Source organism: Lagopus muta, chromosome 4 (genome assembly GCF_023343835.1).
Source record: "Lagopus muta isolate bLagMut1 chromosome 4, bLagMut1 primary, whole genome shotgun sequence".
In the NCBI taxonomy this organism is placed as follows: Eukaryota; Metazoa; Chordata; class Aves; order Galliformes; family Phasianidae; genus Lagopus; species Lagopus muta.
This window is the reverse complement of record NC_064436.1, coordinates 24,572,719-24,592,568: the sequence shown is the minus strand read 5'-3', so window position 1 is coordinate 24,592,568 and position 19,850 is coordinate 24,572,719. Positions and strand designations below refer to the sequence as shown.

The window sequence follows — 19,850 nt, the reverse complement described above, 5'->3', positions numbered from 1 at the left end:
CACTGAAAAAAGTCCAGCCTCGCCATTCTGCCCCCCGCACCTTAGATATTTATAGACCTGGATCAGGTCCCCTCTCAGTCTTCTTTTCTCAAGGCTGAACAGACCCACTTCACTCAGCCTTTCCTCATAGGAGAGATGCTCCAGGCCCTTCACCATCTTCGTGGCCCTCCGCTGGACTCTTTCCAAGAGATCCCTGTCTTTTTTGTACTGGGGAGCCCAGAACTGGACGCAGTACTCCAGATGAGGCCTTACCAGGGCAGAGTAGAGGGGAAGGATGACCTCCCTCGACCTGCTGGACATGTTCTTTTTAATGCACCCCAGGATGCCATTGGCACTCTTAGCCACAAGGGCACACTGCTGGCTCATGGCCAACCTGTCATCCACCAGGACACCCAGGTCCCTCTCCGCAGAGCTCCTCTCCAGCAGGTCATCCCCCAACCTGTACCAGTGCATGCAATTATTCCTCCCCAGATGCAAGACTCTACACTTGCTTTTGTTAAACCTCATCCGGTTTTTTTCTGCCCAGCTCTCCAGCCTGTCCAGGTCTTGCTGAATGGCAGCACAGCTTTCAGGCGTGTCAGCCAATCCTCCCAACTTCATACCATCAGCAAACTTGCTGAGGGTGGCCACTATCCCCTCATCAAGGTCATTGATGAAGATCTTGTGCAAGACCAGACCCAGCACCGAATGAACTGCAGCATTTTAAATTTTCAAGAATTTAATTACAATATTCCCAATTTCTTCAAATGCTGTCACTTTTATGTAATAGATAACACAGTGCAGATTAACCTTCACTTGTCAGATAAGATGCATGAGACATAAAGGGTTTATTGTAGAATCTGGACCTATGAACATCTCTTTCCATAGGAGACATCCTGTATATAGTTTATGTAGCATACGTAGATAAGAAATGACTTCTTTCCAGCAAGTGCTTTTGTTGGTTTCACATGGTTTCAGTTCTTTATTGTAACTCTTCATTGATACCAGACAAGCAAAGTCAAATTCTGACTCCCCTCCTGCTGCCCTAGGACATTTTATCTACAAGTGAACTATAGGGGATTAACCAAATAGGTTCAGTTGTCACTGTTGGCTGTCAAATAAGAGGAAGATGATTTAGTGAAGGAAGCTGACTTTGCCAAAAGCAATGGCAAAGAACGGACATCAGAAAGGAAATAACTTTTTATAAAGAAAAAAAAAAAGTGAGAGAAAAAAAAAAAAACACATTGCTAATTACAGACAGATTCTCAGTAGCATATTTCACTAAAAGCAAAATATTACACTCTCATATGACAGTTCAAATATTGTGTGGACTTCTAGGAAGAGATTAAGTGAAAAAAATACAGATTTGGATTGTTTTATTTACCACATGCTAGAAAAAATGATCACAAACTATAGGTGCCAGTGTTCAACAAACTAAATTCAATCACACCAAGATCTAAGTACATATCCTGCTTTATCCCTTTTAAGCCTGAACATTAGTATGAAATCAAGGTTTTGTAAAGCTAAGTTAAGTAACATCTAGATAACAATTTCAGGTACATATCAGAAACAGATTGTATTGTATATGAGGATAAAGTACAGACACTTTGCTGCAGGTTTACAAGTAAGAAAAAAAGTAAAAAAGCCTCTAGAAGATTTCAAGATACTGAGATTTTTTTTTTCCCCCCTCAGATAAAGGTAATTAGCATAAATTCAAAATTGAGAGTTATTCTACCACAAAAGTATTTTCAAGAGTCTGGAGGTAATGTTACTTTTATTTTTTATTTTTTTATTATTATGTTTACACTGTTTTGCTAAAAGAAAAAAAAAAAAAAAAGTGTGCTTTGAATAAGGAAGTTGAATTTCTTCTTCAAATGACATCTCCAGAAGTTTTTTGAGATTCAGACTTTTTTTTTCCACAGCATCAAGAATTTAAAATCCTAAGCACTGAAGTTGACACTGTTTTAAAGCCTGGAAAGAAAATCCTCTACTAATAGCAATCCCTAGAGCCTTGTTTATAAATGTTGTTGGTACCAGGTTTAGAAGGAACTACCAGGTTGCATTTCCCAAACAGACCTTAATAGTTTTAGAGACTTCAGCATCAAGAGGAGTGATGAAACTGTTCACAAGAAGTCTATCCTCATGTACCTCTCATATTAGATAGCTGATTTTTTTGCAATCTTAAAAGTGAAAATGCAGGCATTTTTCATAGAGGAACATTTGAAAAACAAAATGAAAAGCAAATTGTTAGTCATGTTAATGTTGCACTTAAAATTTGGTTAAAGTATAGGTAATCTTTAAAGTTACTCTTGGAGTCTCCTACTCAGAACAGTACCATACACTCCAATATTAATTATTAAGTACTATAGCATCAGATTTCTGAAGACTAATGGAATTTTTTTTAATCTTATAGCTTTAAAGAAAGCATGAAAATTTTGTCAAGTAGAGCTAAGTACCATTATGAGAATTTTTGACCTGTAAAGCTGTATTTTCACTCCTTAAATTCCTTTAACTGGTTGGGACTATTGTAACTTTGTGATACGATCTGAATAACAAGCTGGAAGTCATCATTTTCAGGGCTCAGACAACAATTTTTTATACTATGGTAAATATTAAATATAGTTCTAGCCTTAAGATAAATTAATTTTGTTTTTGAAGTTTAAAAATGTTCAATAAACATTGCTTAGCTACCAACATACAAGTGCCCAAGACAGCATAAGATTCCCAGCAGTGAAAGTTAAAAAAAAAAAAAAATTAAGGATCAAACCAGAAAAAATAGTGAACAAAAAAACTTTCTTAAAGGAGTTTAGATTTTCTTTTAACTTTCAGCTTTTCCAATCATGAATAGAATAGCCAATATAACCAAGATAATTTCTTAATCCTCACTTATAAGGCTCAATTATTGGGTTCAGTAAAACAAAATATTTCAGATATGGGAAACTGTTGCATTTGTCCTTGTCTATAGAGGACTGCTGCCTCTACAATTGAGTGTCTAGAGTCAGAAAGGTGAGCATTTTCACAGAATAAGATACAGTGTTTGCAGTTCTTTCTAAATAAGGGTATTAATCTTTTTTTTCATGCCTTGATCAGATTTTTTTTTTTCATAGTCTCATCATATCATAGCAAGCCCGTAATAATATTAAATAAGCTAAAATACAGGATCTCCTGTGTGAATGCAGTGACACAGCCCAAAAAGCACATATTTCTCACTTCCAAGTATTTTCAATGGATAAAATTTTCCCAGTCAGCAGAGAAGAATGTTTCCACTGCTGCAGTACAGATTTAAGAACTCATCCACTTCCCACAGCTATTTGGTTTCTTCCCAGGTCTTATTAACACACTGTGTTTAGTATGAGTGTAGCACCTTTCTTCCAAAAAGCTTTTTATGATAATATTATTTAGAAAGGTAAATCTGTAACATTCGTTGTAGCAACAGAATTCTTCCTGGATCAGAGAACCCATTCTACAATCAGTACAACAGGGGAAAACAAACAAACAAAAAAACTATTTCACTGAAATATTTCTCTTTCAAGAAACAAGGGTGATCTTTTTGTTGTTGTTTTTTTGTTTGTTTGGTTGGTTGGTTTCTTGATCATTTGAGAATATGTTTATACATTTATCTTTCTCTTCAACAAGTCTATTACTGGCTGAGGCAAACAGGTCACAAGTCAAAGTTCTAGAGTCTACAATTCTGCAAGAAGCTCAACACATCAGCATAGAGTATCTTCTTTCTTCATCTCTCTCCAATTTTAAAGAATTCAATGAAGGCTACAATAGGATTGAGGAGAAAAAAAGACTAGGGAGAGATAATGTTCAGAGTACTTGACAGCTTGATAATTAGAACAATTCCTTGGGTAATCAAACAAAATAGGCTTATTTACTGCCATGATTTAAACCTCTAAGTCATGTTAGCTTAGACCCAAGATACAAAAATTTCAAACACATCCTGAATGTTTAACAACTACTACTGCAATTAATAAAGAAAATTGTTCAGCTACTGCACAACTTGTTCTTGATCTTTATATTATACATTTCTGGGAAAATTAAAAGTTAATATAAGTTCTTCAAATCTATGGTGAAAGCTTTTCCCAGATGGCTGTGAGTTTTATTTCGGGTTCAACATCTAATGAATCTAAGATCATTCATGAATTAGTTGAGTTAATCGTGACTTATGCTAAAAAAAAAAAAAAAAAAAAAAAAAAAAACAAAACCAACCACCCCCCAAAAAAAAAAAAAACAACTATGTGTTGAAAAGAAATATCACCCTCCAAAAGTTGAAACATTCAAGTGAAAGAAAAATAGCACTTTTTCTAAAAGTTAAAAATAAAAATCAAGACCTAGAAAGAAAGCACATATTTACTTAGAAACTCAGTGTAAATGAAAGAAGCTAATCATCTTGACTCACACATCCGCACTGAACTCCAACATATTTATGGTAATTTCATACTACTGACATCTCTCCAGCCCTACCGTCTTTAATCTGTGGTCATGTCTAAAATATGCCCTTTAAGACAGTCTAAGGAAATGCTCTAGGAAGGACTGAATGGTATAAACCCTGATTTAAATAACGACTACTTTTACTGTAAAGCAACAATACTAGTAATACATCCATATCATTGTCAGACTATAGAATAATATACAACAGTTTCTTCAGAAAACTTTTTCTTCTAATTTTTACCTTTTGCAAATTCATAGATTGGGCTCAGAGATAGACATGGAAATGTTATTATCATTTGAATAATAATGGGAAAAAAATATCTTCCTCTTAAATGTCACAAACAAGCCACAAGAACAAAAGAACATTTCTACATTCAATCAATAAATTCTTTCAAGAAAATAAAATAGTAGTAGTTTTGACACTTTATAGACCTTCCAACCACTGTCTTTATATTTTAGAAAAGAATAATTTAGTACAAAGCTGTGAGAAGCTGCTTTCTGTCTAAATAAACCAGATACTGGTTTCTGTTTTTGTACATATTATGCAATACACAGAAAGAGATATTTTAATCCAAAAAGCCATCTAGCAGCATCTTATTATTCTGCCACTGTATTATTCCAGATTTAATAATTTACTGCCTATAAGTTACATCCTAAAGACACTAATGAAAATATCCAATATATTGAACTCATCTATGAAGCATTATAAGTAAGTTCTCTCGTCACAGAAGTATCTATATTAACTCTGGAAACACAATTATTGCATATTAATATTCATAAAGTAGCTAAAAATACTGAAAGTGCCAACTAAAGAAATGTAGAGGCTTAGGCCATTTCTCTCTGATCACTGACAGTGTATTCAGCGATGCAAATCATTTGCAAAGACTTGCCATAACAGCTGTTTACCTTAAAAAACATAGGCATTTATCTGTAAACGAAAGGGTAAGTAAAATTGTAATGGTTGTGTGACAGAACACAGAGCACAAATGTCTATTCACAGCATAAATTATTTCCCATTCTTCCACTTGCTTGCAGACATGTCCCAAACTAGTCACAAATACATTGGCTCCTTGTGTTTTCAGTACACTTAGGCTTCCTTGCTGCTAGCCCTGCAACATCCTCTGTCTACATCCTCTGGGTGCTCCAGCTGCTCTCCAGTGCTAGTATCCACATCCCTTCGTAATAGTTTATTTCCCTTCCCACTCAAGTTCTTTCTAGCTTGCTCTCTCTCTCATAGCCTCAGTCTTTCAGCTGCTTTTTGCTTATATTTTCTATATTTGTTAACCACACAAAAACATGAGGTCCATAGCTGCTCCTCATTAATATCTCCATAATCTTCCTTGTCCATTTCAGGCCATCATCCCTATTCATTTTTAGATAGTCAAATAAAAGCAGCCATGTTATTCATAGTTCCGGCAGTTCATTTGAGAGAATCATATAGAAATAATTTTTACCTCAAAATCCTTGAATCAGCCTTAGAATTCTTCAGAGAGGTACTGAAAACCCATTTGTTAGGAACTTTCAGACTCAACTTACCCATGCAGAAACTTCTCCTCAATATTGCACTCTTCACTGTGTTCATTCCACCTCATAGTACTTCTTGTACGTAGAATAAAAGGATGCCACCGCAACTAACAAATTACCAATCTCACTGGTGCTTTCCAAAATTCTTTGTATTTTCAGACTAATCTTTTATAAATTTGATTCAGTAAGTTCAATGAATAGAAACTGTAAAAAAAAAAAAAGCAGCATTTTACCATGTTAAAAACTAACTTGTATGTTGATATGAAACCTGCTAGTTTCTTTACCAGTTCTCAACAGTATGTAGAACCCAGAAGTGAATACAAAAAGGAATTTTCTTGGAAACTATAAAAAACTAACAAAAGCCATTTTAATACAGCAGTACCTCATTTCTAGTACAAAGAACAACTACTACCAAGTCCAGTACTCATCATATTCTTCCTTGTAAACTACCAAATTCTGAGTCAACAAAAACCTGAACACTCAGTTATGCATAGCAAATATCAGAGAAAAAAAATGTCTTATTAGCATTACAGAAAGACTTGCAGCTGACTAAGAGATGAACATATACAGGAAATCTTAGAGCAAAACGCAAGACAGAACTTGTTTCAGAGAAGCACAGTGCTATTTAGGAATGAATTTTCAGTTACACTCTTCAGGCAATTACTCCAGGTGATTTCTTATTTTCCAGGGGAGAAGGGAATGCAGGAAGTAAGACTAAGTAGTACATAAATACTACAATTAAAATTCATTAGTCCTGAAATATTAATTTTAGCAATTTATTGAATAAACAGAAAATCTCTCAAGTATGCAAATCTTGATTTCAATAAGTCATTTTCAAAATTAAGCAACACCAGAATTTGCACATTTTTGAATGAATTATATGGGACATAACTGAACCAGGAATAAAAGTGGATTTGACTAGTCAGTAGGAAGGTTTTTTTTTGTTGTTATTTTGAATGTGATGGAGAAACATTTAGAACAAGTTATGTCTGGCAAGATTTTCTTCTGTATTTTCAGATCTAACTTCCGAAATTTATCTTCATATCTTACATAACATAGGTAACAACTGTCTGGTTAAATTACATCTTCAACTCCTTTCTTATTACAGTGTAAATTTTATGCTTGCATACCACTTAGGGCTTTTGCTATGCTAATGCAGCATATCTGATACAGACCAAAAAAAAAAATCTGAAGACTATGCTACTAGATCATGGAGTCATGAAACAAGCTGAACAATATTTTACCACTTACTTTTGCTGTCACATGGAATTATCCTAAGGCACTGAGAAGGACAGTAGCACTTAAATACTCTTGGCTGTTTTAAAAGAGTCACTTTTTAAGTTGTACACTTCTCAATTATTTTTTATATAAACCACACTGATTTCTCATCTATTCCTCCTGTCCTCCCCTCCCGAGGTCATATCTGCTATCATACAGCAGACTTGATCACAAGGTGGATTTTGTACTTTAGTAACCCCTTACTTCTCAGACAATTAACTCAAAGCGATCAATTACACAAGCTTCATGCAATTCCATCTCCCTTTCTTAAGATCTGCCATCCAGACTAATACAGTAGTCCATCAGTAAACACGCATAAACTAATCCCTTGTGACACAGCGGTTTTTAACTACACGTTTTAGAACTTTTAGCTACTAAATAATTGTTCAGTTAGTGCAATATAATAGACTTAACGGTTTTAGTAGTGTTTGGATTGTCTTGTGCCTTTACCAGTAAGAAATACTCAAGCTAACTGATTTTCATTGAACTTTTATGTGTATTACATCAATAAAATTGATGCTTCAGTCCCTAAGACATGCTCACCGTGCCCCGATTTCTTTTTTTGCAAAAAATTATACATACGCAAGACAGGTTTGAATTTGAGATCTATCTGACTGGGTCAGACCACAGATGTAAAGTGATTCTCTTACTCTTGACAACATAATTTTTCTGCGCTAGATGTGCTTCTTTTGACAAGGGGCATGACTTGCAAATAGGACAAAAGTCTCACATTTTGCTACGACAATATTTACATTTGCAAACTTCAATTTGATAATGTTAAAATTCCTGTTTGAATATCATAGGAAGTCACACACTTTCTTTTCTGAACAATAGATTACATTTGGCAATGAAGTTCATGAAGTACTTATTCTCTTATTGATAATTAAGGAGAAACATTTTAGGTGAAGTCTGCCATCAAAATGAATTTCTGTACTCAACTCTTTTTCAGATTTATTTTTGTTTCACTGAATAAATCTTTGAGAATAGAAAAGCAATCAGATTTGCTCTACAAATGGAGGAATCCACAGGATTACACGATCCTTTATGTTCAATATTTCTCAGCTCAGTTTAAATTTTTTTGATGCATCAGTGCTCTGTCAGTACCAAAGTGCTCCAGAAAAGAAAGATACTGCTGAAATTTCACATCTTTGTGAACAGACTGACATGTCAGCATGTCTTTCTTACCAGAGGATAAGATTTCTTGCTCATTTTCCAGAATAAGCATTTTTTATTTGAAATTTCTGAAGGTAGACTAAAAAATTATTTTCAATGCATAAAGGGATTTGAGTGTGTTACAAAATAACATTGCATGACAATACTACCTGTGCCAACAAAATTGGGCAGAATTTATTTTCCATTGAATTTCACAGGAAATAGGAAAGAAAGGCATAGCTTTTTTCATTATACTGTAAATTCTAGTCTCCAAGCTCCAACTACCTAACAACAAGGCAAGGTAGAATGTTTTCCTGGCTGTTCTTGTTCCATGCATGTTCCCAGGCAAGAGACTACAAGATGTTGGGCAGAATTCTACTGTTCCTTTCCCTTCAAAGTAATAAATCAGATTACAAAGAAAGACACTGACGTCCTTTCCCATAAATGATGCTCTTGGTTTTCATTTAAGATATACACAGACAGGATTTATACAACAAGAAGTGAAATATCCAAATATTATTAAGTTATTAATATATTATTAAAGGACAATCTTCTATTTGTAAGTTTACAGATCTCAAGTTCACCATCCTGCAAGATTAGGAAGAAAAATATTTCCTTAATCTCACAGCAGAAAAGGTGACTGGAAATGTTAATCTCAAAAGGCCTTGCCTTTTAAACAAATCTTAACTAGTACTTAAGGACACCATCCTTGTGAGCTCATCCCCTGCTCATAAGACTCAGTCCCTGAGTAAATGAAAATCACATCAGTGTTTGAAATATACATAAGTGTTTTAGAATTAAATGTAAGGAGTTCAGTTAAACTGGACACATGCTTTGGTTCTTAGCATTCAGTATAAAAGAAGGAAAAACTTTTAACTTTGTAGGACCATGTGCAATCACTGGAGTACCTGCTCATTAATGGTGCTTCACCCTATGCATGCTGCCAGGGTACAGAGCCTTTGACATGCATTGTTTCAGGTTATTATTATTGCTGCCAAATGTGGTCACTCCATTTCTGAGATATTCCCTCAGGTGGTGATTCTATATAAGCAAAAAAAAAAAAAAGAAAGGAGGATACTCTGCAGTAAAAACAGAACAGACGGATTGAGCAATGACATGGCAAAAGGAAACAGATAATATAGACCCAAGGCAACATTCAGTCTGCCACAAGTTCCATCTTCAGTAGCATCATAACTAAGCATTAGTAAGAAGGAAGCTTTAAAAAAGCTCCCAAGGAACTCCTGCCAGAAAGAAGGACTGGCAAAAAATGAATCTTATTTACACCTTCTTATTTATAGATTTCTACTTAACAAATAAGCATGAGCAGACATGAAACTTATATCAGATATTAAATCAGTTTTGCTCTGAATAGTGAGAGTAATGTTTTCTTTGTAAATAGTACAATTAATTTTGAAATAAGGTGTATGTTAGGAAATAAGACCAAACATTCATAAAATACCTGCACATATTTCTTGCAAATACAACAGCCCAAACAAAAAGTGAGTCTTTTAAAGTCTCAAAAGTGTTCATGCTAAAACCTACTCTATTTTATGTACCATTGTAAATACTTATTAATTCTAAATTCCATGGAGTTAATCTCCTGCAGTTACAATGAAAAAAAAAAAAGTTTTAAGTCAGAACAGACCATGTAAAATGAAGAACAAGTGCCATCTTTTTTTTTTCCCCACAAGTTCTGTTGTTTGTTCTTAGTTAAAACAATAGATAACTATCAATTTTCTACAAGCTTATATTTGCATACAACATATAGCATAACTAACTACAGTGATGTCTAATCTTCTTACTTTAGTTTCTGAATGGCCAAATAAAACTCAGTATAAGATAAATGTATTTATTAGTTTCATCATCTTGACATTGTGTATTAAACTCAGTTTTTGATTTGTTATACATGTAATAGAACATACAATAGTTTTGAATTATTCTATTCTTGACCCAAGGTGCCAAATTTTAGCATTATTCTGTAACAATTAACATACTATATTTTCTGAAATTTCAGTTTCTCATGGAAGGTTCTGATAAGTAATACATAAGTTCATAATGTTGTGTCTACTGAAGGAAAAATGCTTTAATTAAATCAAAGATGAAGATATGATCCTTATTTTTAAAATCTTTTTCCAAAATGCTGCTAGCAATTCTGTAGTCTGATGTATTTTTTTCTATCTTTTAACACAGGCAAACGACATCTGAACCCTGCAATCAAGCTACATCAGTATGTTTCAGCAAAACAGTAGAATACCTACTGCCAGCTGAAAATATTTTTCATTAGAATGGTATATGCATTGCTATAAAATGCCAAAACCTGTTTTACTTGAGCTAGTTCAATTAAAAAGAAAGCAACAAAAAACACAAATACACTCTTACTGGAATACCTGTTACATCTCTAGTATCCCAAACAGCAGATGCTGAGATCTGGCTCTGCTTTCCCTTAAGTAACACACATTTTCAGATTTTTAAATGCAAATAAACCCATGAGCCTTTTAAACTTATGCAGCAGTCATTCTTCAAGACGCATATAAAATCTATGACTCTTTCCAAATCAAATCTAACTCTGAATTACATTGGCTCTAATTCAAAGCTAGCAACATGATACAAGTGCCTGTCCACAGGTTTTGGCTTCCTACCTCCTGAATGTTTTACTTTGTAGAAGAGGGAGTATGTTATCCACTGGAAATGAGATCATCATAAGCTTGCACTCATTTTCCCTTCATCACCCAAAATCAGGGCTGCCAACCTCCAAGATTAACCATTTATCTATATTTACCTAAGATCACTGGACGATTTTAGAATCAGATGCCAACAGAAGTAGGTGAATTTTGCAGGTCACAAGTTCCATCTGAAGAGACCTACACATACTTTCTGCATCTGACCCACTCTGCCATCATGTTCCCAACATTCTGAAAGTAGAATCCTCCCCCAAAACCACCTCTATCCCCAACCCTAACAGTGTTTAAAAAGCAGAACTTTTCAAACATTTGTCTAATCACTGACCACTCAGAAGACTCAAACAGGATTGTAACTGTGGGAACATAAATTTACCTCAACTTCAATTATTAATCAGGAAGTTTTAAGAAGACCTACTAAAACCAACTGAATAATTAGCTACTAAGATATGATTAAGCCACGACTCACCACGCTATTGCACACATCTGATCATACAACATATTTCTTGTTGAACTTTCCTTTTTGCTAGTGGCTTAAATGGAAAGGAATTGTTTTCTCCACCTCATGCATTTACACACTCCAGTGTAACTTTTAGGGCAGAAACAAAAAGCTGACCGAGTAAAATTATACTTACACCAACATCTACACAAAAATATACTGCTATATATCTGCACAGCACTTCAGCACTCGATATACAGTAAAAGCCCAAATATCAGCTACAAGTTTTAATTTTTTCTCATGTACAGAACACTCCCCAAATTCTACAAGCTTATTTTCCTGGAAGATGCTCATATCCTTAAAAAGCAAAGTACTGGCAGAATGCTGCTGCTCAATACAGAACTTCACAGTGATTTAGTAGATGATGTATGTGGCTGTCAGCTATGTATCATTTTATGAAGATGCACAGTCTCCATTTATTACATAGGACTACACACCAAAGAAGAATTGCAACAAGTTCTACTGATTTAGTTTGTAACAGTCCTGAGGAACTATTCTGGATTTTGATAGTTTGTAAGGAATATTTTTCAGTAGCTAGCTAGACACCACCTAAAATGGAATTTGCTTCTCTTTTTGTGTATTCACAGCATCTGGATGGAAAAAGACCTGGTGGCAAATATTTCCATCTTTAATCTGCTTCAGAGCAAGCAATAGAACTGCTTATTCTCCTCCAGTAAGAGCTTTGACCTAGCCTTGTAGCAAATCAGGTCAAAGACAATGCGGAAAGAATATGACATTGTCAGACTGACATGCAAGCTGCATTTAATAACCCATATTACAGTGAAGTTCACTGTGCTGTTGCTAGTCACTTCAGATTATTTTGACGAATCTGGATAAAAGCCAATAAGAACACATTTATGTCTTTCCGCTTTTACTACAGTGAATAACTTAACGACTCCATAAATGGCTCCAGAACCAGTTTTCAAGAAGAAGAAATGTATTTATCTAATCAGAAAAGTCATGTTAGTAGTTGGTAAGAAACCATTTCTCTCATCATTACTTCTCTTTGTTGAGTATGGTAGGCACATGAGCACTGCTACAAGCAATGAAAGCATGAAGGGCTTCAGCATGGATAAAGTTGCTTGTAGAAATCACATTGCAAAACTAACTTTATTTTCAGGAGTAAGCATCCTCTAACTTGCTTATTAGTTTGTTTAGAAATATGTTCTATTTAATTCTAACAGTCCTAACAACAAGATACAAAATAGGTAAGATTCATTTTTTGACTCATCACTGTTCCCTTCTGCACTACATGAAAGCAACATAAAAAATGAGATCTTCCACCAACTTCTCTACCTGAAAAACACTTATGGTTTTCTCTTTTTTCTTTCTGCTTCCACATGTCTTTGTGCTTAGGTCATCGTTCGGTCATCTCACCAATACTGCCATAATTTCATATATATCCTATATAACTTCACACTCTACTGAGAACAAAAAGCATTCCCCACCCTCCTTGGGGACAGAAGAAACATCAGCATCTTACAAAGCTCATCAGTCCCCCCAAAAAATACAACTTTTATTTAAGATGTATATGCTTAAGAAACAACAATCAAAATGAATCTCGGTTGTTTTGTGTTTTATTTAAAGAAAAAAATAATATTTTGGTTTTGGCTGGAAGATAATTACTGGTATCTTAGCAACAACCACTTAATGATAGGGCTGAATTTCATATTAACTTGGTGGTATAAACTGACACCTCATTTTCCTGTTATTCAAAATACTTGCTCCCAAACAAAATATAACCACCAAGATTAGAGAGCTGAGAATTCTACCTTGTCTCACAGCAGGAACAGAGCAGTCCCACTGTTTCAGCCTGCTGCTTTTTGCTGTTTACTTCCTCTTCTAGATAAAATATCAAGAGAACTAACCACAGGCCATTAGTCCAGACGCTTCTAACTCTGCTTCTAACTCTCTTGCTCTTTTTCCTTTTCTTTTAAGTGTTAGGTCTGTTGGTTTTAAATTAGTAGGCCAATAGATCTGTGAAGACAGCTCCATAAAGGGAAATTTCCCCAACCACCCACTCCTATGTAATTCTGATCCAATGCAGCTAGTGCATATGTAGTTCTCCCCGTCACTCTTCCCAAGCTGAAGGGAAACTTGAATGGGAAAATCATTTATTAAATTACTGTTTGTAGCTATTTAAATAAAGATAAAAATCACTTTTTTCTGTGCTGTTCACATATGGAACTGTGGGAACAAGAGTTCTACCATTACAGCTCATGTCCAAACAAGTCCCTAACTGCATACAAGTTGGCAATACAATCTGTGAAGCAGCCTGTGGCTAAGGAGCTATTGTGAATGAGTAGCCTAACTTCAGAAAAGGACAAATTTAGGTAAAGATATTTGCAAAGCCTTACAAAGAATTTCACATGCAAATGATGTCTATAGGCTTAGAAACAAGCAAAAAACCCACCATACTAGCAAACGTATAATAACAAATTCTGTTCATTATGACAAATACTACTGAAAAAGTATTTTTCTATTCACTGTCTCACATATGATTTGCCCTGGTTGCATTTATTACTTCCAAAAACAAAAGTTATCTAAAGTTAGGCTTTTTCTTTAATTAAACCAGTTTCCTAGTTACCAAGTAGCAGTTCAAGCTTCAACAAAAAGATATTGCTACAAAACCTTTCAGCTGTACTGGAAACAGACAAACAAAGAAAAATCACACACTACTAAAATATTCATGTATCGTTCAGTACAACATTCTTATATTAATCTCTTTGCTATCCTTTTGATTAAAACATTGTTCATTTGTTAGAATGTCATCTCCTAGGGAAAAAAAAGTACAAAAGAAAAGCTTTAAGGAAATATAAAAACAAAAAGATGACAAAAGTGTGATCACAGGACGCATTTCCACTGGCTGGAAAAGAAGCTCCAAAATGATCTGTCTGGTCATGAAATGAATTGTCTTTGAAATTCATTAAGTCGGACACTATCAGCCCAATCCTGCAATTCTGACTCAGGCAAAACTGTCATTGACGTCAGTGAAAGCTTTGCCTTCATGAAAAAGCGAGAAGAGAATTCAGGACTGGAACCTAGTTGTGTTTCATTTCATTACCATCTTATTTCACAAGCAGAAAAAAAAACCAACAAACAAAAGAGAAACACTAAAATCAGAATGATATTCTGTTCCTTAAGAAATACTGCATATCCACAGAGTGTACAGGGTACGAACCGCAGCAGAATTTTGTTGTGGTTTTTATTTTGACTTTCCATTACATGTCAGAATGGTGCAGAAATCAACATATATTTACTTTATGAGTGTTGGCTTCTCTCAAGCTGATTTAGGAAAACAGATCTGCTACTAGAAGTGCTGTAGGGTAGACAGAAGGTTTTAAGGAAAATACCAACACACTGAAAAGGCTAAGGAAAAAAAAGGCAAGAACAATGCATAAATTAAAACAGTGCAGGAATAATCAAGTATTCAAAAACTTCTTAATATTCTTATTAACGCAGAAGACAACAATCCATTCACATTTGAAAGTAGAGGGAACAAAACGTACATTAGATATGGAACCCCAAAGGACTTTTTTTTTTTCCTTCTTTTTTTACTATTGACTCTTGACTTTTTTTTAATGTTACCTAATTGACACTTGGGATTGTAATATGCAAAATACAGGTGAGGGTTTACAATTTCAGGTTTTACCTCTGAGCTTATTGAGCAGTTAAATCTGATTATTGTGAAATTACTAACTTCACAGAGGTGCAATAGCACACTGAATGATGGTACAGAAGAACTTTTTTTTTTTTATTTAAAAAAAGCAAGGTTTCGCAAACCAGACTTGACAAAGCCAGGCATCCACATCTTTATTCTTAGAACATAAGATTTTCTAAAAGATTTATTTTCAAGAAGTTGTTCACATTTTCTAACTCTATCTTGAATCTATCCAATTATCTCAATTTTCCTTTAGAAAAACTGTTCCTTAATAAGAGGCAATGAGAAAATGTTCAGACCAGAAGATCAGGTTTGAGTCTAAAATTAGAAATTCCAGAGATTTTAGACTTTGTGCCATATAACTAGAAAAAGCGAAATATACAATTTGTTGTATTTATGTAGCAAAATATCTGAACAACCAAAAAATGTAAAGGAAAAAGAAGGTAATTTGCACTGGACTAAGGCTTCACTAACTCCTGCAACAAAATTGAGTGCATTTATGTCCTCTTCAACTCTGTGTTTATTTGTACTCCATAGAAGCATTCTTCTTCATAGTTAGATGGATGCACAAGGTAGCTAACTTGCTTCCACAGTGCAAGTGGCTGACTAGTTAATTGCATCCAAGCATTGATTTATATCTAGAACACGCGTAGTACAACTTATTGTTCCATATAAACTTCATAGTTTAAAGGAAGAAGGTGTCAAGTTATTCTCCTACTTCAAAAATTCCTAACATAAGAACTTTCACAAGTATTTCACCATGTGGTTTCTAGTATTCATCTTACTGTTATTAAATCATATTAGCTAACGTACAAAGACAAAAAATTCACATTCTTATCTCTTTTCCCAGTTGAATTTTTCTCAAGTCAAGGACTACTGCAACTACTTCTGACCATCTAGGTCTGAAGACACTCAATATTTTGCCAAATTCTTGGTTAGAGTTTGACTTTAATGGTAGACCCACATTTATGGAAGAACAAGTAAAGCAATCTCCATCATTAACACAAACATGGCAAGAGTACTAAGTTTTCCCCTCTTTGCCCCTCCTTCCCAGCTGCCTCCCACTTCTGCTCTACTTTTACCCTCCAAGTATCCTCACCACTGAAACCAAATTCCTGTTGGAATTTCAAGTGCCAATACTTTCTTCCAAAATCAGATTTCTAAACTTAGACTTTATTTACCATCCTATTTTGAGTATTGCAAAGCTATCAGTATTCTGGACATCTTCTGTAAGACATTGAAACTTGAATATATATTTCTTTTTGGCCTCTCTTATAAATTCACTATGCACTAACACTGCATTCAAAAAAACAAACCTTGTATGACCTGGAAAGCATTCACAAGGCTGCCTATCTTATGCCCATCCGTTTTATTAATGTTTGTAGAGTTGAAAAGCAGGGGAAAATAACAAGGACTGCCCGAAAGAGAAAAAAACTGCTGATGAATATTCTAGTGCATCTCCAATATTTTTAAACTGTTAAAATTGAAGATACTGCATACCTTAAGCGTGCATGCCATTATGATGAATATATGCTCTTATAAAACCTGTTAGATTTCACACAAATTTAGGATGTATGTGAGCAACCAAGTCCATGATGTCTTGTACAACAATGTAGCTCAGCAAGTAAAGCATCCAATGCACAGAGAAACATATGTGCTGTCCCAGGATATATTTTATTACTCACTCTATTACAACAGTTCTACCTTTCCAAATACCAACTGCCTGTGGAGAAAATGCAGGTCTAAACTAAACTCCACAGTATTATTATTATTAAATCTAGTCATCATTCTATCCAATTCCATAGGATGTCAGACAATCACATGTGAGGATTTTAGTTGTGGCAATCAACTCAATATTTCTACTGTACATTAGAGTTTCTGTATTTTCTTTAAAGTGCGGCCAATTATTGCAGAAATGTTGATGTAGAACTTGACACCTCAGAAGATTCTTTTCACTCTGTAAATATACAGGTAACAAGAGAGCACTAAGCAAAAGTTGTCTGCAACTACAATAGCCAATACAGCTAAAAAAACAAATAATATCTCACTACTACCAGTCTATATAAGCCATGTTTCCTGATTTGAAAAGGAAAATGCATTAAAATTTTTAAATGTAACTTTTCTTTAAATCTACAAGGAAACATTTTTTGTGCACATCTTAGATAAAGACTTACTCGAAGTCAAGGCAATTTTCCAGTGGGAATACCCAAAAGAAATATATAAAATACAGAAATAATGTAACACGAATAATTAAGCACTTGGAATCAAGCTCATGAACTACTAAACAGCATGTCTGCTGTAAAAAGTGTTTTGAAAGTTGCAATGAGCAATAGAAATCTTGATGAATTTAAATAATGTACTTGTTAACTTAAAAAAAGAAAAGCGAATATCTCTCCTGGAGGCTGTCCTGTTCTTTAGACAACCTTGTAAAGAACTATTTCAGTCCTTAATACTGCCTAGTGTTCAGTTGCTTCTTTGATTGTTCTCTCTCTTATTTATTTCTTATGTTTAATCTTGTTGTTGCTTTTTAATATTATGCATTCATTTATTTGTTTTTTAAACTGCCCCCCCCCCCCCCCCCCAGTATCTTTTGTAGGAAGAAAAGTAGCAAGGCTTAAAAACAACTTGATATTTTCAGCAGTCAGATGATAATATCATAGGTGGATTGCAGTAAGATTTACTACAAGATGATATGAAATATTGATTTTTTTGATTTTTTTTTAATGAAGATCTTAGAAGTTGAACTAAGTTGTTTATTAAAAGATTAGTTAAAGTTGTTTTACATGTCAAAAAACAGTTTCTCTCCTTTTATTTCATTGCTAAGAAAGACATCTTATAAAGGTAAGATCTTAAGCTGTAACACCATACAAATGTATTCATATCTGTGTGACCAGTAATTCTTTAAACAGTGGTTTGCCAGATATTGTTATAAAATAGTCCAGTACTTCACTGTAGTCAATAAAAAAATTACAAGCAGATCCTCTTCCAATAATCTTTAACCCAATTAAATGAGTTTCATTATGTTCCACAGCCCTGGGAATTACTGTTCAGCTCTCCCATTCTGAGCACAAGAAAGCAAAAAGTTTTATGTGTCCAACTGAGAATTTGGTTTATTTCTGTAACAGCTTTACAACTAGAAACTGTAATAACACCTGCAATATGTAATCTGCCAGTTTCGTTTTTTTAACAGGTCTGGTCCCACTTCCTGGAGGAAGTGGTGGCTTCATCCACACATATTGCTAAAAAGGTTCTTTTTCTACTTAGCATAGATGCTGTTTAGCCACCATCTGTGGCCAGGCATCACACTGAAGAAATCACATTAGATAACAACCCATCCATTTAAAGCAATTTTATATCTCTTTAACACTAGCACATTAGCAGTTTTCCCTGTACAACTACAAAATTGGCAGTTAGGCAACATGGTGTCAGTAATCTCAAGTGCAACACCATATGTCAGGACTCTGTTAGAATTAGCAATAACAACAGATAAATGCTTGCAATCTCTAACATGCATAAGTTCCTGAGTGCACAGAAAGTCAGTACACATAAATTTTTACACGCTTTGAAGAAGTCTCTCCAAGTATTGGGTGAAAGTTTGTAGTTAAAAAAAAATAAAAAAATTACACCATCCTGAAAAACAAACAAACAAAATGCATATATGGCTAAGGCATTTGACTTTTTGCTCATATTTTTCCTCAGCTAAGAAGCTAATACAATTGTAATGCCAATTATCTCCAGAGATATTGTAAGTGTATGATAAAAGAAGGCAATGACAGCACCTTCAAATGGGATACAGGCATTATGAAGCTGATAACAGAGAGGAAAAATTAGCTTACCTCTTCCAACAAGTGACAGCTTAAGAGAAGAAACAGGATCTCTCTTCAGGGAGATGGCATTCCCTTAGCTGCTAACCCTTAAACAAAGACACTAGATATTTCCTTTATTTTTAATCCTCCTGGATACCATTGCCAACTTATGCGGAGGTAAAACTCAGCCTCTCTGGTGTATATATTTTACTACACCCGTGAAAAATACAGAAAATGAATTAAAAAACAAAAAAAAATTAGCTCACCCCTTCCATCATTGATCAAACTTTTACCAGTGATAGTTGAGAAGAGTGTAATCTTAATTCAAAGAGAAGCTACTCCCTCAGCTGCTAACCCTTAAATGAGGATGAGGAGGGGTGGATTCTGAATCCAGCCCTTCTGATCACTCAGGTACATTGCTCGCACCTGAGCTCCCTGGGTTAGCCATGCCTTCTCACGTGATGCTCAACCATTGATTCGGGACGTGACCTTGTAATTCCACTGCAGTAAGCCATTAAAAATTACAGTGTTGTTTTCTCTTTGTGTAGAGATATTTTGTGAAGACAGTGGAATTTTTGGAAATCATGTCTTACTTGATTAAAGACAATACCAAAAAGGAACACATTACAAAGATCAGTTTTCTGAGCATAAACAAATTTCTATCACTGCTTAATTTTTCAATTAGATTTCTCATACATAGCATCTAGACAACAGAACTAAGAAGAAAATTAGCCTATAATTATTTGATTCAAGTTTCTCGCTTCTAAATTTTATTTAGAATATATACATATACCTATAAATTTCATCAATAGGCTATCTTTATTTTTATCAGAAAT

At 34.5% G+C, this 19,850-nt stretch overlaps 1 long non-coding RNA gene across 2 annotated transcripts; it reads right to left on the bottom strand.

Annotated features, from left to right (window-relative positions):
* Window positions 1-2,332: 2,332 nt before the first annotated feature.
* Window positions 2,333-19,359, bottom strand: LOC125692364 (uncharacterized). Of its 2 annotated transcripts, XR_007376611.1 has the most exons (4): window positions 19,308-19,359; window positions 19,045-19,121; window positions 5,953-6,144; window positions 2,333-3,747 (listed from the first exon to the last, which is right to left on the bottom strand). It is a non-coding gene; the product is annotated as an uncharacterized LOC125692364 (long non-coding RNA). The 2 variants fall into 2 exon arrangements; XR_007376610.1 differs by lacking the exon at window positions 2,333-3,747 and having other exon boundaries at window positions 4,246-6,144.
* Window positions 19,360-19,850: the final 491 nt, after the last annotated feature.